The sequence below is a fragment of the Micromesistius poutassou genome, assembly GCF_964030765.1.
Source record: "Micromesistius poutassou genome assembly, chromosome: 20".
Lineage (NCBI taxonomy): Eukaryota > Metazoa > Chordata > Actinopteri > Gadiformes > Gadidae > Micromesistius > Micromesistius poutassou.
This window is the reverse complement of record NC_140290.1, coordinates 2,805,688-2,821,675: the sequence shown is the minus strand read 5'-3', so window position 1 is coordinate 2,821,675 and position 15,988 is coordinate 2,805,688. Positions and strand designations below refer to the sequence as shown.

At 43.2% G+C, this 15,988-nt stretch overlaps 37 non-coding genes across 37 annotated transcripts; 28 read left to right on the top strand and 9 right to left on the bottom strand.

Annotated features, from left to right (window-relative positions):
• Nucleotides 1–93: 93 nt before the first annotated feature.
• Nucleotides 94–165, top strand: AC3HAE_035699 (transfer RNA proline (anticodon AGG)). The gene has a single exon. It is a non-coding gene; the product is annotated as a tRNA-Pro (tRNA).
• A 645-nt stretch (nucleotides 166–810) lies between these two features.
• Nucleotides 811–892, bottom strand: AC3HAE_035841 (transfer RNA leucine (anticodon AAG)). The gene has a single exon. It is a non-coding gene; the product is annotated as a tRNA-Leu (tRNA).
• A 320-nt stretch (nucleotides 893–1,212) lies between these two features.
• AC3HAE_035698 (transfer RNA proline (anticodon UGG)) lies at nucleotides 1,213–1,284 on the top strand. Its single transcript has one exon. It is a non-coding gene; the product is annotated as a tRNA-Pro (tRNA).
• Nucleotides 1,285–1,453: 169 nt separating this feature from the next.
• On the top strand, nucleotides 1,454–1,525 carry AC3HAE_035697 (transfer RNA proline (anticodon AGG)). The gene has a single exon. It is a non-coding gene; the product is annotated as a tRNA-Pro (tRNA).
• Nucleotides 1,526–1,685: 160 nt separating this feature from the next.
• On the top strand, nucleotides 1,686–1,757 carry AC3HAE_035696 (transfer RNA proline (anticodon AGG)). Its single transcript has one exon. It is a non-coding gene; the product is annotated as a tRNA-Pro (tRNA).
• A 160-nt stretch (nucleotides 1,758–1,917) lies between these two features.
• AC3HAE_035693 (transfer RNA proline (anticodon AGG)) lies at nucleotides 1,918–1,989 on the top strand. The gene has a single exon. It is a non-coding gene; the product is annotated as a tRNA-Pro (tRNA).
• Nucleotides 1,990–2,322: 333 nt separating this feature from the next.
• On the top strand, nucleotides 2,323–2,394 carry AC3HAE_035692 (transfer RNA proline (anticodon CGG)). Its single transcript has one exon. It is a non-coding gene; the product is annotated as a tRNA-Pro (tRNA).
• Nucleotides 2,395–2,563: 169 nt separating this feature from the next.
• On the top strand, nucleotides 2,564–2,635 carry AC3HAE_035691 (transfer RNA proline (anticodon AGG)). Its single transcript has one exon. It is a non-coding gene; the product is annotated as a tRNA-Pro (tRNA).
• A 645-nt stretch (nucleotides 2,636–3,280) lies between these two features.
• On the bottom strand, nucleotides 3,281–3,362 carry AC3HAE_035839 (transfer RNA leucine (anticodon AAG)). Its single transcript has one exon. It is a non-coding gene; the product is annotated as a tRNA-Leu (tRNA).
• A 320-nt stretch (nucleotides 3,363–3,682) lies between these two features.
• AC3HAE_035690 (transfer RNA proline (anticodon UGG)) lies at nucleotides 3,683–3,754 on the top strand. Its single transcript has one exon. It is a non-coding gene; the product is annotated as a tRNA-Pro (tRNA).
• A 169-nt stretch (nucleotides 3,755–3,923) lies between these two features.
• Nucleotides 3,924–3,995, top strand: AC3HAE_035689 (transfer RNA proline (anticodon AGG)). Its single transcript has one exon. It is a non-coding gene; the product is annotated as a tRNA-Pro (tRNA).
• A 160-nt stretch (nucleotides 3,996–4,155) lies between these two features.
• AC3HAE_035687 (transfer RNA proline (anticodon AGG)) lies at nucleotides 4,156–4,227 on the top strand. The gene has a single exon. It is a non-coding gene; the product is annotated as a tRNA-Pro (tRNA).
• A 645-nt stretch (nucleotides 4,228–4,872) lies between these two features.
• Nucleotides 4,873–4,954, bottom strand: AC3HAE_035837 (transfer RNA leucine (anticodon AAG)). Its single transcript has one exon. It is a non-coding gene; the product is annotated as a tRNA-Leu (tRNA).
• Nucleotides 4,955–5,274: 320 nt separating this feature from the next.
• On the top strand, nucleotides 5,275–5,346 carry AC3HAE_035686 (transfer RNA proline (anticodon CGG)). Its single transcript has one exon. It is a non-coding gene; the product is annotated as a tRNA-Pro (tRNA).
• A 169-nt stretch (nucleotides 5,347–5,515) lies between these two features.
• On the top strand, nucleotides 5,516–5,587 carry AC3HAE_035685 (transfer RNA proline (anticodon AGG)). The gene has a single exon. It is a non-coding gene; the product is annotated as a tRNA-Pro (tRNA).
• Nucleotides 5,588–6,232: 645 nt separating this feature from the next.
• On the bottom strand, nucleotides 6,233–6,314 carry AC3HAE_035836 (transfer RNA leucine (anticodon AAG)). Its single transcript has one exon. It is a non-coding gene; the product is annotated as a tRNA-Leu (tRNA).
• A 320-nt stretch (nucleotides 6,315–6,634) lies between these two features.
• Nucleotides 6,635–6,706, top strand: AC3HAE_035683 (transfer RNA proline (anticodon CGG)). The gene has a single exon. It is a non-coding gene; the product is annotated as a tRNA-Pro (tRNA).
• Nucleotides 6,707–6,875: 169 nt separating this feature from the next.
• Nucleotides 6,876–6,947, top strand: AC3HAE_035682 (transfer RNA proline (anticodon AGG)). The gene has a single exon. It is a non-coding gene; the product is annotated as a tRNA-Pro (tRNA).
• Nucleotides 6,948–7,107: 160 nt separating this feature from the next.
• AC3HAE_035680 (transfer RNA proline (anticodon AGG)) lies at nucleotides 7,108–7,179 on the top strand. Its single transcript has one exon. It is a non-coding gene; the product is annotated as a tRNA-Pro (tRNA).
• Nucleotides 7,180–7,824: 645 nt separating this feature from the next.
• On the bottom strand, nucleotides 7,825–7,906 carry AC3HAE_035835 (transfer RNA leucine (anticodon AAG)). Its single transcript has one exon. It is a non-coding gene; the product is annotated as a tRNA-Leu (tRNA).
• Nucleotides 7,907–8,226: 320 nt separating this feature from the next.
• On the top strand, nucleotides 8,227–8,298 carry AC3HAE_035679 (transfer RNA proline (anticodon UGG)). Its single transcript has one exon. It is a non-coding gene; the product is annotated as a tRNA-Pro (tRNA).
• Nucleotides 8,299–8,699: 401 nt separating this feature from the next.
• Nucleotides 8,700–8,771, top strand: AC3HAE_035678 (transfer RNA proline (anticodon AGG)). The gene has a single exon. It is a non-coding gene; the product is annotated as a tRNA-Pro (tRNA).
• Nucleotides 8,772–8,940: 169 nt separating this feature from the next.
• Nucleotides 8,941–9,012, top strand: AC3HAE_035677 (transfer RNA proline (anticodon AGG)). Its single transcript has one exon. It is a non-coding gene; the product is annotated as a tRNA-Pro (tRNA).
• A 645-nt stretch (nucleotides 9,013–9,657) lies between these two features.
• On the bottom strand, nucleotides 9,658–9,739 carry AC3HAE_035834 (transfer RNA leucine (anticodon AAG)). The gene has a single exon. It is a non-coding gene; the product is annotated as a tRNA-Leu (tRNA).
• Nucleotides 9,740–10,059: 320 nt separating this feature from the next.
• Nucleotides 10,060–10,131, top strand: AC3HAE_035676 (transfer RNA proline (anticodon CGG)). The gene has a single exon. It is a non-coding gene; the product is annotated as a tRNA-Pro (tRNA).
• Nucleotides 10,132–10,300: 169 nt separating this feature from the next.
• On the top strand, nucleotides 10,301–10,372 carry AC3HAE_035675 (transfer RNA proline (anticodon AGG)). The gene has a single exon. It is a non-coding gene; the product is annotated as a tRNA-Pro (tRNA).
• Nucleotides 10,373–10,532: 160 nt separating this feature from the next.
• Nucleotides 10,533–10,604, top strand: AC3HAE_035674 (transfer RNA proline (anticodon AGG)). Its single transcript has one exon. It is a non-coding gene; the product is annotated as a tRNA-Pro (tRNA).
• A 645-nt stretch (nucleotides 10,605–11,249) lies between these two features.
• Nucleotides 11,250–11,331, bottom strand: AC3HAE_035832 (transfer RNA leucine (anticodon AAG)). The gene has a single exon. It is a non-coding gene; the product is annotated as a tRNA-Leu (tRNA).
• Nucleotides 11,332–11,651: 320 nt separating this feature from the next.
• On the top strand, nucleotides 11,652–11,723 carry AC3HAE_035672 (transfer RNA proline (anticodon UGG)). Its single transcript has one exon. It is a non-coding gene; the product is annotated as a tRNA-Pro (tRNA).
• A 401-nt stretch (nucleotides 11,724–12,124) lies between these two features.
• Nucleotides 12,125–12,196, top strand: AC3HAE_035671 (transfer RNA proline (anticodon AGG)). Its single transcript has one exon. It is a non-coding gene; the product is annotated as a tRNA-Pro (tRNA).
• A 169-nt stretch (nucleotides 12,197–12,365) lies between these two features.
• Nucleotides 12,366–12,437, top strand: AC3HAE_035670 (transfer RNA proline (anticodon AGG)). Its single transcript has one exon. It is a non-coding gene; the product is annotated as a tRNA-Pro (tRNA).
• A 645-nt stretch (nucleotides 12,438–13,082) lies between these two features.
• Nucleotides 13,083–13,164, bottom strand: AC3HAE_035831 (transfer RNA leucine (anticodon AAG)). Its single transcript has one exon. It is a non-coding gene; the product is annotated as a tRNA-Leu (tRNA).
• A 320-nt stretch (nucleotides 13,165–13,484) lies between these two features.
• Nucleotides 13,485–13,556, top strand: AC3HAE_035668 (transfer RNA proline (anticodon CGG)). Its single transcript has one exon. It is a non-coding gene; the product is annotated as a tRNA-Pro (tRNA).
• A 169-nt stretch (nucleotides 13,557–13,725) lies between these two features.
• Nucleotides 13,726–13,797, top strand: AC3HAE_035667 (transfer RNA proline (anticodon AGG)). Its single transcript has one exon. It is a non-coding gene; the product is annotated as a tRNA-Pro (tRNA).
• Nucleotides 13,798–14,442: 645 nt separating this feature from the next.
• On the bottom strand, nucleotides 14,443–14,524 carry AC3HAE_035830 (transfer RNA leucine (anticodon AAG)). Its single transcript has one exon. It is a non-coding gene; the product is annotated as a tRNA-Leu (tRNA).
• Nucleotides 14,525–14,844: 320 nt separating this feature from the next.
• On the top strand, nucleotides 14,845–14,916 carry AC3HAE_035666 (transfer RNA proline (anticodon CGG)). Its single transcript has one exon. It is a non-coding gene; the product is annotated as a tRNA-Pro (tRNA).
• A 169-nt stretch (nucleotides 14,917–15,085) lies between these two features.
• Nucleotides 15,086–15,157, top strand: AC3HAE_035665 (transfer RNA proline (anticodon AGG)). The gene has a single exon. It is a non-coding gene; the product is annotated as a tRNA-Pro (tRNA).
• Nucleotides 15,158–15,988: the final 831 nt, after the last annotated feature.

Below are 15,988 nucleotides of genomic sequence, written 5' to 3'. Positions count from 1 at the left end.
AAGATGGAAGAATTCATTCTTTGCTTTAAAGCTGGAGCCTCTGCTTATCATTTGACCAATTTCAGAAATTGACACATCAGTTCAATGTTTTGTGGCTCGTTGGTCTAGGGGTATGATTCTCGCTTAGGGTGCGAGAGGTCCCGGGTTCAAATCCCGGACGAGCCCTCAGTGAGTTGCACAATGTTGTGCACAGTCTTGAAGGTTTGACCAGATGATCCTTGAAATGCTATCAGACTCTCATCGCAAACCTGGCAACGTTCTTGGCGGCCTAGTGAATATTTTTGTCTTTGGTCTTAGTTGCCATCAACCCGCAAACCTGCTTTCATTGGAAATAAAACATTGGAAGATATGTTGAGGCAAATACAACAGGACAGGTCATTGCTGAAATGCAATAAGGAGTATATGTTTTTCACACTTTGGACAATGTTGTATAAATTAATTGCTTCAACTTAAGGATGAATGGTCTAATGTTCTGCACTCTGGACTTTGAATCCAGTGATCCGAGTTCAAATTGCGGTGCAGTATTGTGGATTTTACATTCTTCCCAAACCAACAGAATTCACATTAAGGTAAGTCACCTATTCAACTTTGAGTACTGCTTATGCTCTAGCATTGATTCTCATTTGCATGATTCTCTCCCAATTGGATTAGTGGGAACGAAAGATAAACAAAGTGAGGCCTTGTGTACGTCTTCCAGTAATGTTGTCGTTTTTTGGAGGGGATTCTAAGCTTTTAAGCGAGACATTCAGTCCACAGGATTGCCTTTTGAGAAAAGCGTTTCAAATTGCTCCTTGAACGTAGGTTTTTGACTGGCAGTGGTGGGATTTGAACCCACGCCTCCTGAGAGACTGGAGCCTTAATCCAGCGCCTTAGACCGCTCGGCCACACTACCGCAAATTGCGTGCTTTCTTAACAGCCTTTCAAAATGATGCTTCATTGGAAAGGGTTGACTGCCATTGCAAGAATTTGAAACAACGCCTCCTTGAACTGGAGCCTAAATCCAGCACCTTGGACAACTCGGCAACACTATATCACAGGGCATCTGTAACTATTTTTGCCTTACAAAATAAGACTTTAATGCAGTCGGAATGAAGAATGAACATTTTAAGTTGGTAGCAACTAGTTGGAACCATACAATTGTTCTTAAACGCTTGCGCCCCTGCTTATCATTTGACCAATTTCAGAATTTGACATATCTATGTAGAAACATGTGGCTCGTTGGTCTAGGGGTATGATTCTCGCTTTGGGTGCGAGAGGTCCCGGGTTCAAATCCCGGACGAGCCCTCAGTTGTATGCGTAATTGTGCACGGTCGACCGTTCATGAAATCCTGTCGGAATCCCAGTGAAGAATGAATGTCTTAAGATGGAAGAATTCATACTTTGCTTTAAAGCTGGAGCCCCTGCTTATCATTTGACCAATTTCAGAAATTGACACATCAGTTCAATGATTTGTGGCTCGGTGGTCTAGGGGTATGATTCTCGCTTAGGGTGCGAGAGGTCCCGGGTTCAAATCTCGGACGAGCCCTCAGTTGTGTGCGTAATTGTGCACGGTTGACCGTTCATGAAGTCCTGTCGAAATCCCAGTGAAGAATGAATGTCTTAAGATTGAAGAATTGATTCGTTGCTTTAAAGCTGCTTATCATTTGACCAATTTCAGAAATTGACACATCAGTTAACGGTTTTGTGGCTCGTTGGTCTAGGGGTATGATTCTCGCTTAGGGTGCGAGAGGTCCCGGGTTCAAATCCCGGACGAGCCCTCAGTTGTGTGCGTAATTGTGCACGGTTGACCGTTCATGTAGTCCTGTCGAAATCCCAGTGAAGAATGAATGTCTTAAGATTGAAGAATTGATTCTTTGCTTTAAAGCTGCTTATCATTTGACCAATTTCAGAAATTGACACATCAGTTAAAGGTTGTGTGGCTCGTTGGTCTAGGGGTATGATTCTCGCTTAGGGTGCGAGAGGTCCCGGGTTCAAATCCCGGACGAGCCCTCAGCGACTTGCTCAATATTGTGCACAGTCTTGAAGGTTTGACCAGATGTTCCTTGAAATGCTATCAGACTCTCATCACAAACCTGGCTGAGAGTCTGATAGCACCTGATAGCACCTTCTGATAGCACCTTGGACAACTCGGCAACACTATATCACAGGTCATCTGTAACTATTTTTGCCTTACAAAATAAGACTTTAATGCAGTCGGAATGAAGAATGAACATTTTAAGTTGGTAGCAATGAGTTGGAACCATACAATTGTTCTTAAACGCTTGCGCCCCTGCTTATCATTTGACCAATTTCAGAATTTGACATATCTATGTAGAAAAATGTGGCTCGTTGGTCTAGGGGTATGATTCTCGCTTCGGGTGCGAGAGGTCCCGGGTTCAAATCCCGGACGAGCCCTCAGCTGTGTGCGTAATTGTGCACGGTCGACTGTTCATGAAATCCTGTCGAAATCCCAGTGAAGAATGAATGGCTTAAGATGGAAGAATTCATTCTTTGCTTTAAAGCTGGAGCCTCTGCTTATCATTTGACCAATTTCAGAAATTGACACATCAGTTCAATGTTTTGTGGCTCGTTGGTCTAGGGGTATGATTCTCGCTTAGGGTGCGAGAGGTCCCGGGTTCAAATCCCGGACGAGCCCTCAGCGACTTGCTCAATATTGTGCACAGTCTTGAAGGTTTGACCAGATGTTCCTTGAAATGCTATCAGACTCTCATCACAAACCTGGCAACATTCTTGGCGGCCTAGTGAATATTTTTGTCTTTGGTCTTAGTTGCCATCAACCCGCAAACCTGCTTTCATTGGAAATAAAACATTGGAAGATATGTTGAGGCAAATACAACAGGACAGGTCATTGCTGAAATGCAATAAGGAGTATATGTTTTTCACACTTTGGACAATGTTGTATAAATTAATTGCTTCAACTTAAGGATGAATGGTCTAATGTTCTGCACTCTGGACTTTGAATCCAGTGATCCGAGTTCAAATTGCGGTGCAGTATTGTGGATTTTACATTCTTCCCAAACCAACAGAATTCACATTAAGGTAAGTCACCTATTCAACTTTGAGTACTGCTTATGCTCTAGCATTGATTCTCATTTGCATGATTCTCTCCCAATTGGATTAGTGGGAACGAAAGATAAACAAAGTGAGGCCTTGTGTACGTCTTCCAGTAATGTTGTCGTTTTTTGGAGGGGATTCTAAGCTTTTAAGCGAGACATTCAGTCCACAGGATTGCCTTTTGAGAAAAGCGTTTCAAATTGCTCCTTGAACGTAGGTTTTTGACTGGCAGTGGTGGGATTTGAACCCACGCCTCCTGAGAGACTGGAGCCTTAATCCAGCGCCTTAGACCGCTCGGCCACACTACCGCAAATTGGGTGCTTTCTTAACAGCCTTTCAAAATGATGCTTCATTGGAAAGGGTTGACTGCCATTGCAAGAATTTGAAACAACGCCTCCTTGAACTGGAGCCTAAATCCAGCACCTTGGACAACTCGGCAACACTATATCACAGGGCATCTGTAACTATTTTTGCCTTACAAAATAAGACTTTAATGCAGTCGGAATGAAGAATGAACATTTTAAGTTGGTAGCAATGAGTTGGAACCATACAATTGTTCTTAAACGCTTGCGCCCCTGCTTATCATTTGACCAATTTCACAATTTGACATATCTATGCAGAAAAATGTGGCTCGTTGGTCTAGGGGTATGATTCTCGCTTTGGGTGCGAGAGGTCCCGGGTTCAAATCCCGGACGAGCCCTCAGTTGTGTGCGTAATTGTGCACGGTCGACCGTTCATGATATCCTGTTGAAATCACAGTGAAGAATGAATGTCTTAAGATGGAAGATTTCATTCTTTGCTTTAAAGCTGGAGCCCCTGCTTATCATTTGACCAATTTCAGAAATTGACACATCAGTTCAATGTTTTGTGGCTCGTTGGTCTAGGGGTATGATTCTCGCTTAGGGTGCGAGAGGTCCCGGGTTCAAATCCCGGACGAGCCCTCAGTTGTGTGCGTAATTGTGCACGGTTGACCGTTCATGAAATCCTGTCGAAATCCCATTGAAGAATGAATGTCTTAAGATGGAAGAATTGATTCTTTGCTTTAAAGCTGCTTATCATTTGACCAATTTCAGAAATTGACACATCAGTTCAATTTTTTGTGGCTCGTTGGTCTAGGGGTATGATTCTCGCTTAGGGTGCGAGAGGTCCCGGGTTCAAATCCCGGACGAGCCCTCAGTGAGTTGCACAATGTTGTGCACAGTCTTGAAGGTTTGACCAGATGTTCCTTGAAATGCTATCAGACTCTCATCACAAACCTGGCAACATTCTTGGCGGCCTAGTGAATATTTTTGTCTTTGGTCTTAGTTGCCATCAACCCGCAAACCTGCTTTCATTGGAAATAAAACATTGGAAGATATGTTGAGGCAAATACAACAGGACAGGTCATTGCTGAAATGCAATAAGGAGTATATGTTTTTCACACTTTGGACAATGTTGTATAAATTAATTGCTTCAACTTAAGGATGAATGGTCTAATGTTCTGCACTCTGGACTTTGAATCCAGTGATCCGAGTTCAAATTGCGGTGCAGTATTGTGGATTTTACATTCTTCCCAAACCAACAGAATTCACATTAAGGTAAGTCACCTATTCAACTTTGAGTACTGCTTATGCTCTAGCATTGATTCTCATTTGCATGATTCACTCCCAATTGGATTAGTGGGAACGAAAGATAAACAAAGTGAGGCCTTGTGTACGTCTTCCAGTAATGTTGTCGTTTTTTGGAGGGGATTCTAAGCTTTTAAGCGAGACATTCAGTCCACAGGATTGCCTTTTGAGAAAAGCGTTTCAAAATGCTCCTTGAACGTAGGTTTTTGACTGGCAGTGGTGGGATTTGAACCCACGCCTCCTGAGAGACTGGAGCCTTATTCCAGCGCCTTAGACCGCTCGGCCACACTACCGCAAGTTGCGTTCTTTCTTAACGGCCTTTCAAAATGATGCTTCATTGGAAAGGGTTGACTGCCATTGCAAGAATTTGAAACAACGCCTCCTTGAACTGGAGCCTAAATCCAGCACCTTGGACAACTCGGCAACACTATATCACAGGGCATCTGTAACTATTTTTGCCTTACAAAATAAGACTTTAATGCAGTCGGAATGAAGAATGAACATTTTAAGTTGGTAGCAATGAGTTGGAACCATACAATTGTTCTTAAACGCTTGCGCCCCTGCTTATCATTTGACCAATTTCAGAATTTGACATATCTATGTAGAAAAACGTGGCTCGTTGGTCTAGGGGTATGATTCTCGCTTCGGGTGCGAGAGGTCCCGGGTTCAAATCCCGGACGAGCCCTCAGTTGTGTGCGTGATTGTGCACGGTCGACCGTTCATGAAATCCTGTCGAAATCCCAGTGAAGAATGAATGTCTTAAGATGGAAGAATTCATTCTTTGCTTTAAAGCTGGAGCCCCTGCTTATCATTTGACCAATTTCAGAAATTGACACATCAGTTCAATGTTTTGTGGCTCGTTGGTCTAGGGGTATGATTCTCGCTTAGGGTGCGAGAGGTCCCGGGTTCAAATCCCGGACGAGCCCTCAGCGACTTGCTCAATATTGTGCACAGTCTTGAAGGTTTGACCAGATGTTCCTTGAAATGCTATCAGACTCTCATCACAAACCTGGCAACATTCTTGGCGGCCTAGTGAATATTTTTGTCTTTGGTCTTAGTTGCCATCAACCCGCAAACCTGCTTTCATTGGAAATAAAACATTGGAAGATATGTTGAGGCAAATACAACAGGACAGGTCATTGCTGAAATGCAATAAGGAGTATATGTTTTTCACACTTTGGACAATGTTGTATAAATTAATTGCTTCAACTTAAGGATGAATGGTCTAATGTTCTGCACTCTGGACTTTGAATCCAGTGATCCGAGTTCAAATTGCGGTGCAGTATTGTGGATTTTACATTCTTCCCAAACCAACAGAATTCACATTAAGGTAAGTCACCTATTCAACTTTGAGTACTGCTTATGCTCTAGCATTGATTCTCATTTGCATGATTCACTCCCAATTGGATTAGTGGGAACGAAAGATAAACAAAGTGAGGCCTTGTGTACGTCTTCCAGTAATGTTGTCGTTTTTTGGAGGGGATTCTAAGCTTTTAAGCGAGACATTCAGTCCACAGGATTGCCTTTTGAGAAAAGCGTTTCAAAATGCTCCTTGAACGTAGGTTTTTGACTAGCAGTGGTGGGATTTGAACCCACGCCTCCTGAGAGACTGGAGCCTTAATCCAGCGCCTTAGACCGCTCGGCCACACTACCGCAAGTTGCGTTCTTTCTTAACGGCCTTTCAAAATGATGCTTCATTGGAAAGGGTTGACTGCCATTGCAAGAATTTGAAACAACGCCTCCTTGAACTGGAGCCTAAATCCAGCACCTTGGACAACTCGGCAACACTATATCACAGGGCATCTGTAACTATTTTTGCCTTACAAAATAAGACTTTAATGCAGTCGGAATGAAGAATGAACATTTTAAGTTGGTAGCAATGAGTTGGAACCATACAATTGTTCTTAAACGCTTGCGCCCCTGCTTATCATTTGACCAATTTCAGAATTTGACATATCTATGTAGAAAAACGTGGCTCGTTGGTCTAGGGGTATGATTCTCGCTTCGGGTGCGAGAGGTCCCGGGTTCAAATCCCGGACGAGCCCTCAGTTGTGTGCGTGATTGTGCACGGTCGACCGTTCATGAAATCCTGTCGAAATCCCAGTGAAGAATGAATGTCTTAAGATGGAAGAATTCATTCTTTGCTTTAAAGCTGGAGCCCCTGCTTATCATTTGACCAATTTCAGAAATTGACACATCAGTTCAATGTTTTGTGGCTCGTTGGTCTAGGGGTATGATTCTCGCTTAGGGTGCGAGAGGTCCCGGGTTCAAATCCCGGACGAGCCCTCAGTTGTGTGCGTAATTGTGCACGGTTGACCGTTCATGAAATCCTGTCGAAATCCCATTGAAGAATGAATGTCTTAAGATGGAAGAATTGATTCTTTGCTTTAAAGCTGCTTATCATTTGACCAATTTCAGAAATTGACACATCAGTTCAATTTTTTGTGGCTCGTTGGTCTAGGGGTATGATTCTCGCTTAGGGTGCGAGAGGTCCCGGGTTCAAATCCCGGACGAGCCCTCAGTGAGTTGCACAATGTTGTGCACAGTCTTGAAGGTTTGACCAGATGATCCTTGAAATGCTATCAGACTCTCATCGCAAACCTGGCAACGTTCTTGGCGGCCTAGTGAATATTTTTGTCTTTGGTCTTAGTTGCCATCAACCCGCAAACCTGCTTTCATTGGAAATAAAACATTGGAAGATATGTTGAGGCAAATACAACAGGACAGGTCATTGCTGAAATGCAATAAGGAGTATATGTTTTTCACACTTTGGACAATGTTGTATAAATTAATTGCTTCAACTTAAGGATGAATGGTCTAATGTTCTGCACTCTGGACTTTGAATCCAGTGATCCGAGTTCAAATTGCGGTGCAGTATTGTGGATTTTACATTCTTCCCAAACCAACAGAATTCACATTAAGGTAAGTCACCTATTCAACTTTGAGTACTGCTTATGCTCTAGCATTGATTCTCATTTGCATGATTCTCTCCCAATTGGATTAGTGGGAACGAAAGATAAACAAAGTGAGGCCTTGTGTACGTCTTCCAGTAATGTTGTCGTTTTTTGGAGGGGATTCTAAGCTTTTAAGCGAGACATTCAGTCCACAGGATTGCCTTTTGAGAAAAGCGTTTCAAATTGCTCCTTGAACGTAGGTTTTTGACTGGCAGTGGTGGGATTTGAACCCACGCCTCCTGAGAGACTGGAGCCTTAATCCAGCGCCTTAGACCGCTCGGCCACACTACCGCAAATTGCGTGCTTTCTTAACAGCCTTTCAAAATGATGCTTCATTGGAAAGGGTTGACTGCCATTGCAAGAATTTGAAACAACGCCTCCTTGAACTGGAGCCTAAATCCAGCACCTTGGACAACTCGGCAACACTATATCACAGGGCATCTGTAACTATTTTTGCCTTACAAAATAAGACTTTAATGCAGTCGGAATGAAGAATGAACATTTTAAGTTGGTAGCAATGAGTTGGAACCATACAATTGTTCTTAAACGCTTGCGCCCCTGCTTATCATTTGACCAATTTCAGAATTTGACATATCTATGTAGAAACATGTGGCTCGTTGGTCTAGGGGTATGATTCTCGCTTTGGGTGCGAGAGGTCCCGGGTTCAAATCCCGGACGAGCCCTCAGTTGTATGCGTAATTGTGCACGGTCGACCGTTCATGAAATCCTGTCGGAATCCCAGTGAAGAATGAATGTCTTAAGATGGAAGAATTCATACTTTGCTTTAAAGCTGGAGCCCCTGCTTATCATTTGACCAATTTCAGAAATTGACACATCAGTTCAATGATTTGTGGCTCGGTGGTCTAGGGGTATGATTCTCGCATTGGGTGCGAGAGGTCCCGGGTTCAAATCTCGGACGAGCCCTCAGTTGTGTGCGTAATTGTGCACGGTTGACCGTTCATGAAGTCCTGTCGAAATCCCAGTGAAGAATGAATGTCTTAAGATTGAAGAATTGATTCTTTGCTTTAAAGCTGCTTATCATTTGACCAATTTCAGAAATTGACACATCAGTTAAAGGTTTTGTGGCTCGTTGGTCTAGGGGTATGTTTCTCGCTTAGGGTGCGAGAGGTCCCGGGTTCAAATCCCGGACGAGCCCTCAGTTGTGTGCGTAATTGTGCACGGTTGACCGTTCATGTAGTCCTGTCGAAATCCCAGTGAAGAATGAATGGCTTAAGATGGAAGAATTCATTCTTTGCTTTAAAGCTGGAGCCCCTGCTTATCATTTGACCAATTTCAGAAATTGACACATCAGTTCAATGTTTTGTGGCTCGTTGGTCTAGGGGTATGATTCTCGCTTAGGGTGCGAGAGGTCCCGGGTTCAAATCCCGGACGAGCCCTCAGCGACTTGCTCAATATTGTGCACAGTCTTGAAGGTTTGACCAGATGTTCCTTGAAATGCTATCAGACTCTCATCACAAACCTGGCAACATTCTTGGCGGCCTAGTGAATATTTTTGTCTTTGGTCTTAGTTGCCATCAACCCGCAAACCTGCTTTCATTGGAAATAAAACATTGGAAGATATGTTGAGGCAAATACAACAGGACAGGTCATTGCTGAAATGCAATAAGGAGTATATGTTTTTCACACTTTGGACAATGTTGTATAAATTAATTGCTTCAACTTAAGGATGAATGGTCTAATGTTCTGCACTCTGGACTTTGAATCCAGTGATCCGAGTTCAAATTGCGGTGCAGTATTGTGGATTTTACATTCTTCCCAAACCAACAGAATTCACATTAAGGTAAGTCACCTATTCAACTTTGAGTACTGCTTATGCTCTAGCATTGATTCTCATTTGCATGATTCACTCCCAATTGGATTAGTGGGAACGAAAGATAAACAAAGTGAGGCCTTGTGTACGTCTTCCAGTAATGTTGTCGTTTTTTGGAGGGGATTCTAAGCTTTTAAGCGAGACATTCAGTCCACAGGATTGCCTTTTGAGAAAAGCGTTTCAAAATGCTCCTTGAACGTAGGTTTTTGACTGGCAGTGGTGGGATTTGAACCCACGCCTCCTGAGAGACTGGAGCCTTAATCCAGCGCCTTAGACCGCTCGGCCACACTACCGCAAGTTGCGTTCTTTCTTAACGGCCTTTCAAAATGATGCTTCATTGGAAAGGGTTGACTGCCATTGCAAGAATTTGAAACAACGCCTCCTTGAACTGGAGCCTAAATCCAGCACCTTGGACAACTCGGCAACACTATATCACAGGGCATCTGTAACTATTTTTGCCTTACAAAATAAGACTTTAATGCAGTCGGAATGAAGAATGAACATTTTAAGTTGGTAGCAATGAGTTGGAACCATACAATTGTTCTTAAACGCTTGCGCCCCTGCTTATCATTTGACCAATTTCAGAATTTGACATATCTATGTAGAAAAACGTGGCTCGTTGGTCTAGGGGTATGATTCTCGCTTCGGGTGCGAGAGGTCCCGGGTTCAAATCCCGGACGAGCCCTCAGTTGTGTGCGTGATTGTGCACGGTCGACCGTTCATGAAATCCTGTCGAAATCCCAGTGAAGAATGAATGTCTTAAGATGGAAGAATTCATTCTTTGCTTTAAAGCTGGAGCCCCTGCTTATCATTTGACCAATTTCAGAAATTGACACATCAGTTCAATGTTTTGTGGCTCGTTGGTCTAGGGGTATGATTCTCGCTTAGGGTGCGAGAGGTCCCGGGTTCAAATCCCGGACGAGCCCTCAGTTGTGTGCGTAATTGTGCACGGTTGACCGTTCATGAAATCCTGTCGAAATCCCATTGAAGAATGAATGTCTTAAGATGGAAGAATTGATTCTTTGCTTTAAAGCTGCTTATCATTTGACCAATTTCAGAAATTGACACATCAGTTCAATTTTTTGTGGCTCGTTGGTCTAGGGGTATGATTCTCGCTTAGGGTGCGAGAGGTCCCGGGTTCAAATCCCGGACGAGCCCTCAGTGAGTTGCACAATGTTGTGCACAGTCTTGAAGGTTTGACCAGATGATCCTTGAAATGCTATCAGACTCTCATCGCAAACCTGGCAACGTTCTTGGCGGCCTAGTGAATATTTTTGTCTTTGGTCTTAGTTGCCATCAACCCGCAAACCTGCTTTCATTGGAAATAAAACATTGGAAGATATGTTGAGGCAAATACAACAGGACAGGTCATTGCTGAAATGCAATAAGGAGTATATGTTTTTCACACTTTGGACAATGTTGTATAAATTAATTGCTTCAACTTAAGGATGAATGGTCTAATGTTCTGCACTCTGGACTTTGAATCCAGTGATCCGAGTTCAAATTGCGGTGCAGTATTGTGGATTTTACATTCTTCCCAAACCAACAGAATTCACATTAAGGTAAGTCACCTATTCAACTTTGAGTACTGCTTATGCTCTAGCATTGATTCTCATTTGCATGATTCTCTCCCAATTGGATTAGTGGGAACGAAAGATAAACAAAGTGAGGCCTTGTGTACGTCTTCCAGTAATGTTGTCGTTTTTTGGAGGGGATTCTAAGCTTTTAAGCGAGACATTCAGTCCACAGGATTGCCTTTTGAGAAAAGCGTTTCAAATTGCTCCTTGAACGTAGGTTTTTGACTGGCAGTGGTGGGATTTGAACCCACGCCTCCTGAGAGACTGGAGCCTTAATCCAGCGCCTTAGACCGCTCGGCCACACTACCGCAAATTGCGTGCTTTCTTAACAGCCTTTCAAAATGATGCTTCATTGGAAAGGGTTGACTGCCATTGCAAGAATTTGAAACAACGCCTCCTTGAACTGGAGCCTAAATCCAGCACCTTGGACAACTCGGCAACACTATATCACAGGGCATCTGTAACTATTTTTGCCTTACAAAATAAGACTTTAATGCAGTCGGAATGAAGAATGAACATTTTAAGTTGGTAGCAATGAGTTGGAACCATACAATTGTTCTTAAACGCTTGCGCCCCTGCTTATCATTTGACCAATTTCAGAATTTGACATATCTATGTAGAAACATGTGGCTCGTTGGTCTAGGGGTATGATTCTCGCTTTGGGTGCGAGAGGTCCCGGGTTCAAATCCCGGACGAGCCCTCAGTTGTATGCGTAATTGTGCACGGTCGACCGTTCATGAAATCCTGTCGGAATCCCAGTGAAGAATGAATGTCTTAAGATGGAAGAATTCATACTTTGCTTTAAAGCTGGAGCCCCTGCTTATCATTTGACCAATTTCAGAAATTGACACATCAGTTCAATGATTTGTGGCTCGGTGGTCTAGGGGTATGATTCTCGCATTGGGTGCGAGAGGTCCCGGGTTCAAATCTCGGACGAGCCCTCAGTTGTGTGCGTAATTGTGCACGGTTGACCGTTCATGAAGTCCTGTCGAAATCCCAGTGAAGAATGAATGTCTTAAGATTGAAGAATTGATTCTTTGCTTTAAAGCTGCTTATCATTTGACCAATTTCAGAAATTGACACATCAGTTAAAGGTTTTGTGGCTCGTTGGTCTAGGGGTATGTTTCTCGCTTAGGGTGCGAGAGGTCCCGGGTTCAAATCCCGGACGAGCCCTCAGTTGTGTGCGTAATTGTGCACGGTTGACCGTTCATGTAGTCCTGTCGAAATCCCAGTGAATAATGAATGGCTTAAGATGGAAGAATTCATTCTTTGCTTTAAAGCTGGAGCCCCTGCTTATCATTTGACCAATTTCAGAAATTGACACATCAGTTCAATGTTTTGTGGCTCGTTGGTCTAGGGGTATGATTCTCGCTTAGGGTGCGAGAGGTCCCGGGTTCAAATCCCGGACGAGCCCTCAGCGACTTGCTCAATATTGTGCACAGTCTTGAAGGTTTGACCAGATGTTCCTTGAAATGCTATCAGACTCTCATCACAAACCTGGCAACATTCTTGGCGGCCTAGTGAATATTTTTGTCTTTGGTCTTAGTTGCCATCAACCCGCAAACCTGCTTTCATTGGAAATAAAACATTGGAAGATATGTTGAGGCAAATACAACAGGACAGGTCATTGCTGAAATGCAATAAGGAGTATATGTTTTTCACACTTTGGACAATGTTGTATAAATTAATTGCTTCAACTTAAGGATGAATGGTCTAATGTTCTGCACTCTGGACTTTGAATCCAGTGATCCGAGTTCAAATTGCGGTGCAGTATTGTGGATTTTACATTCTTCCCAAACCAACAGAATTCACATTAAGGTAAGTCACCTATTCAACTTTGAGTACTGCTTATGCTCTAGCATTGATTCTCATTTGCATGATTCACTCCCAATTGGATTAGTGGGAACGAAAGATAAACAAAGTGAGGCCTTGTGTACGTCTTCCAGTAATGTTGTCGTTTTTTGGAGGGGATTCTAAGCTTTTAAGCGAGACATTCAGTCCACAGGATTGCCTTTTGAGAAAAGCGTTTCAAAATGCTCCTTGAACGTAGGTTTTTGACTGGCAGTGGTGGGATTTGAACCCACGCCTCCTGAGAGACTGGAGCCTTAATCCAGCGCCTTAGACCGCTCGGCCACACTACCGCAAGTTGCGTTCGTTCTTAACGGCCTTTCAAAATGATGCTTCATTGGAAAGGGTTGACTGCCATTGCAAGAATTTGAAACAACGCCTCCTTGAACTGGAGCCTAAATCCAGCACCTTGGACAACTCGGCAACACTATATCACAGGGCATCTGTAACTATTTTTGCCTTACAAAATAAGACTTTAATGCAGTCGGAATGAAGAATGAACATTTTAAGTTGGTAGCAATGAGTTGGAACCATACAATTGTTCTTAAACGCTTGCGCCCCTGCTTATCATTTGACCAATTTCAGAATTTGACATATCTATGTAGAAAAACGTGGCTCGTTGGTCTAGGGGTATGATTCTCGCTTCGGGTGCGAGAGGTCCCGGGTTCAAATCCCGGACGAGCCCTCAGTTGTGTGCGTGATTGTGCACGGTCGACCGTTCATGAAATCCTGTCGAAATCCCAGTGAAGAATGAATGTCTTAAGATGGAAGAATTCATTCTTTGCTTTAAAGCTGGAGCCCCTGCTTATCATTTGAGCAATTTCAGAAATTGACACATCAGTTCAATGTTTTGTGGCTCGTTGGTCTAGGGGTATGATTCTCGCTTAGGGTGCGAGAGGTCCCGGGTTCAAATCCCGGACGAGCCCTCAGCGACTTGCTCAATATTGTGCACAGTCTTGAAGGTTTGACCAGATGTTCCTTGAAATGCTATCAGACTCTCATCACAAACCTGGCAACATTCTTGGCGGCCTAGTGAATATTTTTGTCTTTGGTCTTAGTTGCCATCAACCCGCAAACCTGCTTTCATTGGAAATAAAACATTGGAAGATATGTTGAGGCAAATACAACAGGACAGGTCATTGCTGAAATGCAATAAGGAGTATATGTTTTTCACACTTTGGACAATGTTGTATAAATTAATTGCTTCAACTTAAGGATGAATGGTCTAATGTTCTGCACTCTGGACTTTGAATCCAGTGATCCGAGTTCAAATTGCGGTGCAGTATTGTGGATTTTACATTCTTCCCAAACCAACAGAATTCACATTAAGGTAAGTCACCTATTCAACTTTGAGTACTGCTTATGCTCTAGCATTGATTCTCATTTGCATGATTCTCTCCCAATTGGATTAGTGGGAACGAAAGATAAAAAAAGTGAGGCCTTGTGTACGTCTTCCAGTAATGTTATCGTTTTTTGGAGGGGATTCTAAGCTTTTAAGCGAGACATTCAGTCCATAGGATTGCCTTTTGAGAAAAGCGTTTCAAAATGCTCCTTGAACGTAGGTTTTTGACTGGCAGTGGTGGGATTTGAACCCACGCCTCCTGAGAGACTGGAGCCTTAATCCAGCGCCTTAGACCGCTCGGCCACACTACCGCAATTTGCGTGCTTTCTTAACAGCCTTTCAAAATGATGCTTCATTGGAAAGGGTTGACTGCCATTGCAAGAATTTGAAACAACGCCTCCTTGAACTGGAGCCTAAATCCAGCACCTTGGACAACTCGGCAACACTATATCACAGGGCATCTGTAACTATTTTTGCCTTACAAAATAAGACTTTAATGCAGTCGGAATGAAGAATGAACATTTTAAGTTGGTAGCAATGAGTTGGAACCATACAATTGTTCTTAAACGCTTGCGCCCCTGCTTATCATTTGACCAATTTCAGAATTTGACATATCTATGTAGAAAAATGTGGCTCGTTGGTCTAGGGGTATGATTCTCGCTTCGGGTGCGAGAGGTCCCGGGTTCAAATCCCGGAAGAGCCCTCAGTTGTGTGCGTAATTGTGCACGGTCGACCGTTCATGAAATCCTGTCGAAATCCCAGTGAAGAATGAATGGCTTAAGATGGAAGAATTCATTCTTTGCTTTAAAGCTGGAGCCCCTGCTTATCATTTGACCAATTTCAGAAATTGACACATCAGTTCAATGTTTTGTGGCTCGTTGGTCTAGGGGTATGATTCTCGCTTAGGGTGCGAGAGGTCCCGGGTTCAAATCCCGGACGAGCCCTCAGTGAGTTGCACAATGTTGTGCACAGTCTTGAAGGTTTGACCAGATGTTCCTTGAAATGCTATCAGACTCTCATCGCAAACCTGGCAACGTTCTTGGCGGCCTAGTGAATATTTTTGTCTTTGGTCTTAGTTGCCATCAACCCGCAAACCTGCTTTCATTGGAAATAAAACATTGGAAGATATGTTGAGGCAAATACAACAGGACAGGTCATTGCTGAAATGCAATAAGGAGTATATGTTTTTCACACTTTGGACAATGTTGTATAAATTAATTGCTTCAACTTAAGGATGAATGGTCTAATGTTCTGCACTCTGGACTTTGAATCCAGTGATCCGAGTTCAAATTGCGGTGCAGTATTGTGGATTTTACATTCTTCCCAAACCAACAGAATTCACATTAAGGTAAGTCACCTATTCAACTTTGAGTACTGCTTATGCTCTAGCATTGATTCTCATTTGCATGATTCTCTCCCAATTGGATTAGTGGGAACGAAAGATAAACAAAGTGAGGCCTTGTGTACGTCTTCCAGTAATGTTGTCGTTTTTTGGAGGGGATTCTAAGCTTTTAAGCGAGACATTCAGTCCACGGGATTGCCTTTTGAGAAAAGCTTTACAAATCGCTCCTTGAACGTAGGTTTTTGACTGGCAGTGGTGGGATTTGAACCCATGCCTCCTGAGAGACTTAATCCAGCGCCTTAGACCGCTCGGCCACACTACCGCAAGTTCCATGCTTTCTTAACGGCCTTTCAAAATGATGCTTCATTGGAAAGGGTTGACTGCCATTGCAAGAATTTGAAACAACGCCTCCTTGAACTGGAGCCTAAATCCA